The 9,728-nt window shown below is 40.2% G+C and overlaps 1 non-coding gene across 1 annotated transcript; it reads left to right on the top strand.

Moving 5' to 3' along the window:
- The first annotated feature begins 9,348 nt into the window (after nucleotides 1–9,348).
- On the top strand, nucleotides 9,349–9,423 carry TRNAE-CUC (transfer RNA glutamic acid (anticodon CUC)). The gene has a single exon. It is a non-coding gene; the product is annotated as a tRNA-Glu (tRNA).
- Nucleotides 9,424–9,728: the final 305 nt, after the last annotated feature.

Below are 9,728 nucleotides of genomic sequence, written 5' to 3' on the forward strand. Positions count from 1 at the left end.
GGCCTCGAATGAGGATACTCCTGTCTGTGAGGAAGGAGGGGGGGCTAACAAGGGGGGGGGGTGACGAGGGTAATCACCGTGGGAGGGACAGGTGGGGAAGGCTGAGAAGGGAAAGGTGCTGAGGGGGATTGCAGAGAGGGGGCAAGTGGAACTGGAGGGGTTGGGGAAGGGGGGGATGAGCGGGGTCTGCCAATGTCACAGTAGTAGGTCATTGCCTACGACTATGGTACCTATGGTCTTTGCTTCTCCTGTTCCGCTGATCTTTGAGGGACCGAGGGCACTAGTGCACTAGGAGTCTTTGATGAATACTCCTAATGCTATGGGGGGTCTGATGGTGGGCGGTGAGTCTCTCCTCCAGAGGTGCCTGAAGAATATCTTGAAGTCGAAGGCTCTCTCTTTGGGTCCCGTGGGACACCTATCTACAAGCTATCGACTTGATCTCTATGTCCATACGTCGTTGCCTATGCTCACCTCTTGTGGTTGGCTCAGTGATATTGATTTTTTTATGCTGGCGCAACATTCCTCCCTCAAGGTCTCTAGGAGAATCACCTCTAGAAGGGTGCTTGGGCTCTCAATCACTAACCTGAGGTGAGGGACTCTCTCATAAATCTCACTATTGTTGACTCTAAGACTATGCCAAATGCCCTCCCTATGAAAGGAAGTATGGAGAGCATCATAGGAAAATGGGGGACATGGTGAGTTGAATCCATCTTCCATAGTGAATCCCATGATAAGATACACCAAATGGGGACCCAAGAGAATAGGGTTCCTCTCCACGAGAGCCAGAGCAGTATCTGGGGAGCTAAGCTAGAGGAGAAAAACACCTTGTCCATAAATAGTGGCCTCGTGAATGTGATTACCATCAAGTGCCAAGGTTGGCCTAGATGCAATCCCTGATCTGCCTCCTCGAAGGAGTGAGGCCCACTATCCTACCTATAACTACGTGATCTTGAAGAAGATTCAGTGCTTGCTATAACTGTTGCTTACCTGACAGTGAAAGATGAGCTTTGACAACTGCGAAGATTGAGGGTTTTGCCATAAAGCCCCTCTAGCCAAACCAAAGGTCACCATCAAAGAATCGGATCATTGGGATAAGCTACACCGCCCACTGAAAGGCGAGGAAAAGATTTTGCCATAGAGCCCCTCTAGCTAGACCAAAGAACCACCAAAGAATCGGATCATTGGGATAAGCAATAAGATGCACCGCCCACTGAAAGGTGAGGAAAAGGAAGAAGAAGGTAAAGAGAGAAGGAAGGAAGGTGCCCGTAAGGAAAAGGTACGCCACATCACGTCACCACCCTGGCAAAGTCTCTAGTTGAACCTTTGAATGGGAGGTGATTCAATAGAGGACAGTTAAAGGGGCCTCTCAGGGTTGCTTACACAAGAAATCATGAACTCTTAGAAAGTGTAAGAAAGGATGTACAAAGAGTTGTTGATCCATGGAGGCTTGACCTTTAACAACAATTGAGGAGATTAGCGGGTACCTCGAGGGATGCTAGCTACCTGCTAACTGCTTGTTAGTCCTAGTTTGGAGGCAGTGAATGGATAAGGCATTGGAGAAAGGGTCGCTTGAAAGGTAATAGTATTTCTAGCTAGTTGATGATCAATGGCAAGCATTGACAATGGCACAGTTTTGGATGCGGGCTCACGAGCTCAATGGTTTTCTTGGTAGGTGGTTTGCTACTCATAGTGTCCACAGCCTGTGAGCTGTGGGGTGGTGATTGGGCTCACGTGTCTTTGCAATGGTAGCACAAGGGGCCACCATGAGCACAACTCACCCCCATTGAGATAGCTTTGCACGATGCTCATCACCTCTATGCACACAATGACGTGGACAGAATGGGAAGAAGGTAGGATGTGGGTGTAGCTCACAAGAGAGGCAGTTCGCCTAGCTATTGTGCACCATTTCCTAACTATGCATCATATCTACTAAGCTAAGTGTCAATGCTAGCTATACTACTACCAATCTATGTAGCATTGGGATGGTAGTAGTATTCATGAACTATAGTGAGCTCATTACTAGAGGACTAGCAATCTTCATAAAACATAGCCGGTTGATTTGTAGAGAATTAGCACTACTAGATAGGTACATGGTAGTGCCAAATAGCTACCATCCCAATGGTATGTAGAAATGCTACATACATTTTCTTTTTGATATAGCTTGGTATGGCACTATATGGTTTGTAGAAATGCTACATACATTTGCTTTTTGATATAGCTCGATATAGTAGTTTATCTTCACTACTATGGAGATCACTAACATTTCTCTTTACAATAGTAGGGCTGGATAAATAATAGTACTCCCTCTTTCCTATTGAAACTATTGTGGGTGTGAGGTTAAAATAATTACAATCTATTACAAAACCATGGTTAGTTGATACAAAACAAGTCATAACTTGCAAATTATTCCTTGGAGTTGACGAATAAAAAGAAAAAATGCTTACTTTTTCATGCTCTATCAAATGATGACTTGAAATGAAATTTAATCATCCCTCATCCCCTATTCTTCTGGTGAATTCTGGTGAAATAGGGAGATAAGCCGATACAAAGGATGTAACTTGCAAAATATACCTCTAGTTGATGAGCTATAAACATAAAAAATGCTAAATTTCTCATGCTCTATCCAATGATGAATTGAAAATTGAAATTTGATCATTCCTCAATCCCTATTTTGCCAATAAAAAAATGTTTTTATGAATGCTAGAATTCACTCCTTTTTTTAATTAGAGAAAATAACATTTTGTAATAAAATCCTCACTGATACGCACATTAGAGGAAAAAAAACTCCCTGTCAAGGTTACAATATTAAAGCGTAAGGATATCCGCTTAGCTAGACCCTTTATGGGGGACTTACTTCATCCAAAGGGCTGAACAAAGCCACTCTAGTGGTCTATAATGTCATAGTATACTACCATTCATGAAATAAAGGAAAGCGTCTGGCTCTCATAAATTGATAAGATCCTCCCTCTTATGCCTAGTGAAATCCAAGTATATCTCATATGCCTTTGAGAGCATGAATGATATCTAGCCAAATGCTAACCATTGTCTCTAAATTTGATGTGGTTTATTGCTCTATGTCTTGTCTACACCTAGGTGTCCATACCTATTAGGAAATGATGCTTGCTCTATTAGCTCCCATCTATGACATTGTCTCATCTCTATAAGTCATAAGCATGGATGAAGATCAACTCCTTCCCTACCAATCTAATGGACAAGCTCCCCACTGAATGTCTTTGCAACCACAAGTAGGTCCTCTATCTGTAACCCATGCTACCACTCCGCACCCACTCCATAGGTCACCACCATCTCATATTGAATCCTAGCAAAGACCATCCTCAAAGATCTCCTCCAAACCGAACGAGTCTTGTGCCAATAGGCAATTCCAAATAAAGTGCCTAAAAGATGTTTTCAAAACCACATCGTGAGCATATAGCCAAAAATGATTTCAAAAGCTAAGAGTCCCTTGCAAGGGCTATGTGTGCCAATAGCCAAAGGAAGTGGGAGATGTTTCTTGGCATGTAAATATCCTAGATCTTGCATTGGCACATACCCATCACAATATATGATGAGCAATTAAAGATACTATGGTCTCCTAGGCCACTAAAGAGCTGCTCCATTTCTTGATACCTTGTTTCCATCTCTATAAGCTATCGGCTAGCATAATAGATGGGCTGCATTGGGTTGAAGAGGCACCAATCTTTGGAATTTCACCAAATCATGACATAGAAGCATATGTGGACAAATACATCTCCACAGACATTGACAAATTCCCACTAAATAAAAAAGACATACAAACACACAAACATCACAAGACGTGCTTTAAAAACAAGAAAATGTGCCCCTTGACTGTGCTCTACAAATGAACTGACGGCTACCATGTGCTAGACATATCCCAGCACCCATGTATATCTGCCAAACCTCCTCATGCCTCCTCCTAAACCTCTCCCGGACCTCCCTCCTCTCTTCCAAGCCTCTCTCGGAACTCCCTCCTCTCTTCCCAAGCCTCCAAATCCTCTCCACGTGGCAGGTATGGTATTTCTCTACACCAAAAATTCTTAAGAAACTTTTGAGAGAATCCCTGTTTGTGCCGATTTTCTGTTTGCAGATGGTATGCAATCAATCCTCCTATTCTAGATCCTCCTACCTTGTCTCACTAAATATTTGAAAATAGGAATATCAAGACATCCTAACTGAAAGGTTCCTTAATCAAAACCACTCTTAAGTAAGTTATAGCCTCTCCTAAGCCAATACATACATAAAATGTGCCAAAAGGAAAAAAGGTCACATTTTCCTTGATTGACATGTAGGCTAGGTATGAACTAATGTATCTTAGAACATATTCAACTCCAATCAATTCCTTGCCAAAATTATGTAGTTTCACACTTGGTGAGTCTCTTGGTAGTTGGATCACTAACTTTAATACATAATTTGCACAAAGATACACTCACATACCACATCAATAGCTGACTATCTTGGCATTGATTCTTGCACTTTCTCATATCAACCCTTGTAAAACCTTGGCTATCAATGATGCTTTGTTGCCCTATATTATGTATTGGTTTTGATCTTGCGTACACAACTTGTTCATCATTGCTAAATCTCAAAATAATGTCCATTTTCTAAACAAAATAGCAATCTAGATTTAAAAAATTATGAAAATTGGAAGTTCAAGATGGTGGTCATCTTCTTGCTCAAGAGGTTGTAGAATGCCATCTCACCAAAGTAGACAAGGGCATAAGCGTCTACCTATGAGTTTGATAACTTCCCTCATCCCCAATTATCTTTTCCAGCTAGAGGAGGATGAGAGTTCCATAAAGGAAAGGAGAGAACTCTATAATTCCAACAATTGAGGAAGAGGATAAAGCCATAGCAAGCAATCTTAGTCTTTAGTAGGACATCAACATCAAAACCATGGTCCTTTTGCTCAGAGGGGGATATGGAATCCCAATAATAGAGGAAACCTAAGACAAGGAGGACATCAACCAAGTGCTCCTAGAAGAGCAAGAAAAAACAACTAATATAGCATCCCAAGCCATTGGGATTTGTATGCTTCTTAGCTTCTTTGTTGTTGTAGATAGGTCCACATTAACATTGCTATTGGCTAACCTAATCTATTGTAGTAGGACACCTTGATGTTGTGCTACTCAAAGCATGTAGTATTCCTCATATTGTCTACTACATTCCATCTTTTTTTTGGCTACTTTTTTATTTGCCTTGCATTGGAGTTTCATTTTCTATTATTTTTACTTGCATCAGTTTCTTGTTGAATGTCATTGTAGGTCACATTCACCTACTTAGTTGTCTCACATCTAGTAGCTAGTCTAGTAGGTGTTTGACATGGCTCTAGCATTGATGGGTCTTGTTGCCTTCTACAAAATCTTGTAGATTGTAGCTTGCATGGGTTGCCTTTGAGCTTTGCTATCTGGTTTGTAGGAAGTATTTTGTTTTCTCTCTCAGCTCAACTATTATAGTTCAGCCCAATCAGCTCAATCCAATTTCCAATTTCCAATTTTTTAGTTCAATTAAATTTAGTTTGTCTCAATTTTATTTCAATTTTAATATCAGCCCACTTTAGGTTAGGCTGAACCCCTGGCCCACTATAGGTTAGGTCTAGTGGAGGGGCACTCAGATCTAAATAGGCCACTATACAACTTCCTAAGATCCCCAAGGTAAAAAGCCTTTATATTCAGCCATTGCAACCCTATTGGAGGGGCACTCAGATCTAAGTAGGTCAATATATAGCTTCCTAAGATCCCCAAGGTGAAAAGCCCTTATACTCAGCCATTGCAATCCTATTGACACCCACTCCCTATCCAAAGACATACTGAAAGTGGATCATTTCAGACCCACAAGAGAAAATTTCAAATCCATTATTTGCAACAAGAAATCAAAGAGCTCAAAACTTCAGCTTGCAGCCCTTGGGAGAAAAGTACATGATAGGCATGATAATGGAAAGAAAGAGATTATTGCGATGACCATACACAAATTCAATGCATCTCCATTGACACCTACACTTGTCTCTATAGTTAAGGATATGATCACCAATCAAGTGATCTCAATGAATCAAGCAAGAAATGTTGTTGATGTGAGCAACAAAGTCAATAGAGTGGATCTCTATATGGAAGTTAAAGAGCAGAAAACCAAATCATGCAATAAGAGGACAAGCTTGCGCATTGGGGGATTAAAGTATGGTTGCCTTCTTGATGATGAGGAGAAAGACATAGATGACATAATCATATATCTTAAGAAGAAAGTACCACAATTGAATGGGATTAAAAAGATATATGCAATATTAATCAAAATGGCACACAAGCACATGTCTACTTCAAACGGAAGGTAGCAAGAGTTAAGATCCTCAAACATACACATAAGCTAAAGGGTACAAAGATTTGTATATTTGAGGAGCTCACTTTGGTCCAACTTAAACAAAGAAACTCTAAATTCACCAAAGCCAAGGAGGCAGGCAAGGCAAGCAAATGGGTAGTTTATCGAGATGGGCAAGCATTAATTACAAACTTCAAATACAAACCCAAAGACTCTCAATCTCAAACTCATGTTACAAAGGCCACCTTATGAGAGTATTATAATGTGCCTATGCCCTATAATAACTTGGGAGGAGTTAAGCCTTGTGTGCTCCCCCAATTCTCTAGCTATTTAGATGTAGAAGCCACTTTTTCGTAGTTATAATTTGTCTCATAAATTTTTGAAGTCTCCCATAGACACTAATAGATCTCTCTCTCTCTCTCTCTCTCTCTCTCTCTCTCTCTCTCTCTCTCTCTCTCTCTCTCTCTCTCTTCTTTGAGATTGTTGTGATGCTTCAAGATCCAAGATTGATCATGCCAAAATAGGCTTTGATTCCCTAATAGAAGATCTAGTTCCTAGTCTTGCTCAATTGAGCTACAAGTAGATAAAAAAGGGGCAAATTTTCCAGATTCTTGGGATGCCCATTAGCTTGGACAGGTCCATGAAGCAAAGATAGGATTGGGTACTCAACCAAGTCAAAAAGAAAATTGATGAGTGGATGGACCATGAGTTGAATTTGATAAATACAAGAATGTTTCTTAACCATTTCCTTAATGTGGTGGCTACTTATCATTTTTCTTATTGGCTAGGAATAATTATTCACCTCTTCTTACCCTTTTCACTCAAGAACATACTACTACCAAGGGTGGTGACTTTTAGAAATCTATTTGGACTACTTGGGAGGCACCAAGAGCTACCTAATTTGCTAAGGAAAGGGAAATTTTATCACTATTGACTCTATGGTTTCCCACTATTTTCCAAAATAATGAGCTAAAGGATGGGGAGATAGATTAGACCTAGACAATCAATAGGAAGGACTCAAAATTTGGGTGATACTTGTCTTAAGGATGAACTAAGGTGGATGGAGTCAAGAGAAATTAGAAGATAATGGAGCGAAGTAGAATATCATGGTAGGATAGCCCCATTGCTTGGAAGGGGCACATAGGGTGACCATCTCATGGAATCCAGTTGGAAAAGGAAATCCTTGTTGAGCCTAACTCTGAAGCTAGTAGGTTTCAATAATGAGACAATCAACATATTTAACTAAAGATGGAGAAAAAAAAGACTTCTTTGGATGAAAACATAGATTCAAATTCATCTAAATTAGCGAGATCCATGGGAAGAGTAGTGTCTTAATTTGGATGCACCATTGTATAGAGAGTTTTCTGGATTATGCTAAAATGGCAAATTAAATGGATGCTGCAAGAGATGCTTAGGATGAAAAAGGATATCTTATTTCATGGTTTTCCTCAAGCAAGTAGGGCAGGGAGAGTGGCTAGATGTAGTCCAATTGGATGTATGTTGTTTAGGAGATACAGAGGGATGTTCGGAGAGGATTGGATGCCAATCATGTATTATGGGCTCTTTGGGTGGCAAGTAGTAGTTTTTAGTTTAATGATATTGCTACTAATGTGGGTCGTCTCTATGTTTGGCTTAATAGGACCTGAGAAAGCTAGGAGAGAATAGTCAAGAGCTTTATAAGCTAAGCTACTGAATATTCTTTCCCTACTTTCTCCTAACCTACTAAATATCCTCTCCTTGCTTTTTCCAAAGCTACAAGCAACTTTGGAGAGGTTTGATACACTTGAAGCTATTATTGGAGATTGCATGTTAGCCTAAGCACTTTTGTGGACTTGAAAATTTTAGAGACTCAGATGAGACCACTAGACCATGCCCTTGGAACAATCGAGTGATCACTTTTGTTCTCATCATTAGGCTTGAATCTATTAGATTTTGGATTTTTCAACATTGTCTTCTTCGATGTGCTTTAAGGGTTATGTTTTCAAAATATCTTTTGTTTAGTAGTCAACACTATCGTGTTTTACAACCTTGAGGTGTCATCTTTAAGATGAGTCAATTGCTTGTGTATATGCCAAATGGTCTGTGAACCATTCTTGCTCACCAAGAAAAAAGGACGAGAACTTAGGTTCTAACGATTGTCCTTTTAGTGTTAAGATATAAGAGAATCATTTATGCAGGTCCCATAATGAACCACGGGCTTTTGCCTATAGGCTATGCTACTACAAGAAGGGGAGTTTGGTTTTTTAGAGCTAACCTAAGTTCTAAAGATCATGTCCATTTAAGATTAAGATAAAACAAAATTATTTCAAGTGGCTTTTTACCTATGTCACTATGAGAAGGGGAGTGTGGTTTTTGGAAGCTAACAAGCATACATGTAAGATGACTCCCCGGATGGAAGTAGAATCAATTTATCAACTCATACCATAAACGTATTTAGTTAAGCACAAATCTCACAAATGAATCAATGGACCCACAACTAATAACATTAGTGCTTCCATGCGAGAACAACAAAGTAAAACTCCTTACGTTTTCTGGTAAGAGAGACTAAGTATATTGTTTAAGAGTACTCGATTTATAGCCATTATAGAATCTATGCTAGAAACCAAGATGGTCGCTTGGTATGATTAGAGCTCGAAAATCATAATAGGAAAAGATAAAACAATGCTTACTTGGACAGTGCAAGACGACTAAAGAGACTAACAAAGAGACTGACAATCGGGATGCAGACAAGAACGTTTGACCGGTGGCATCAACTACTGTAAACGAGGCATGAATGAGAAGTTGAATATAGATCTGAGAAGGATCTGAGAAGGCTCTCCTGGCCATCGGGATGCAGACAACGGAGTGTAGCGAAAGCTCGTGGATCAAGCTATTGGTAAAAACGGAGCAGGTCTACGCAGGACAAATATTATATAAGGCTGAAAGGAATGCGATCATGCATCAGTCGAGACGAAACGCAACAGTATTTGACGCTATTGATATTAAACTCTACATTTATCTTTTTCTGGATCGTGAGTGCATAATTCCGTTGTAGTCTAGTTGGTTAGGATACTCGGCTCTCACCCGAGAGACCCGGGTGTTCAAGCCCCGGCAACGGAATTTTGTTTTTGACAATGCTATGCTCCACGTAATTTTCCTTACGTGGGAACATTTATGTGTTTCTACTTTCTTCCTACCTTCCTTTACGTAGGGCTCTAATGCTTACAATAGTGATAATAACAAGGATGTGCTCTAGAGCTCTCCCTTGTTTAACTTTTATGAAGTAGATCAATAGTTGATATAGGGGGGGAGAACGAGCGCATGCAAGAAGAGAGAGAGAGAGAGAGAGAGAGAGAGAGCGTGCGAGAGAGCAAGCTCAGAATAGAAAGAGTTAATGGAGAGGATGAGTTTCCAAAATTGATTAG

This window comes from Dipteris shenzhenensis, chromosome 19, assembly GCF_047967505.1.
Source record: "Dipteris shenzhenensis isolate YYH24624 ecotype China chromosome 19, Dip_SZ_1.0, whole genome shotgun sequence".
NCBI classification, from domain to species: domain Eukaryota; kingdom Viridiplantae; phylum Streptophyta; class Polypodiopsida; order Gleicheniales; family Dipteridaceae; genus Dipteris; species Dipteris shenzhenensis.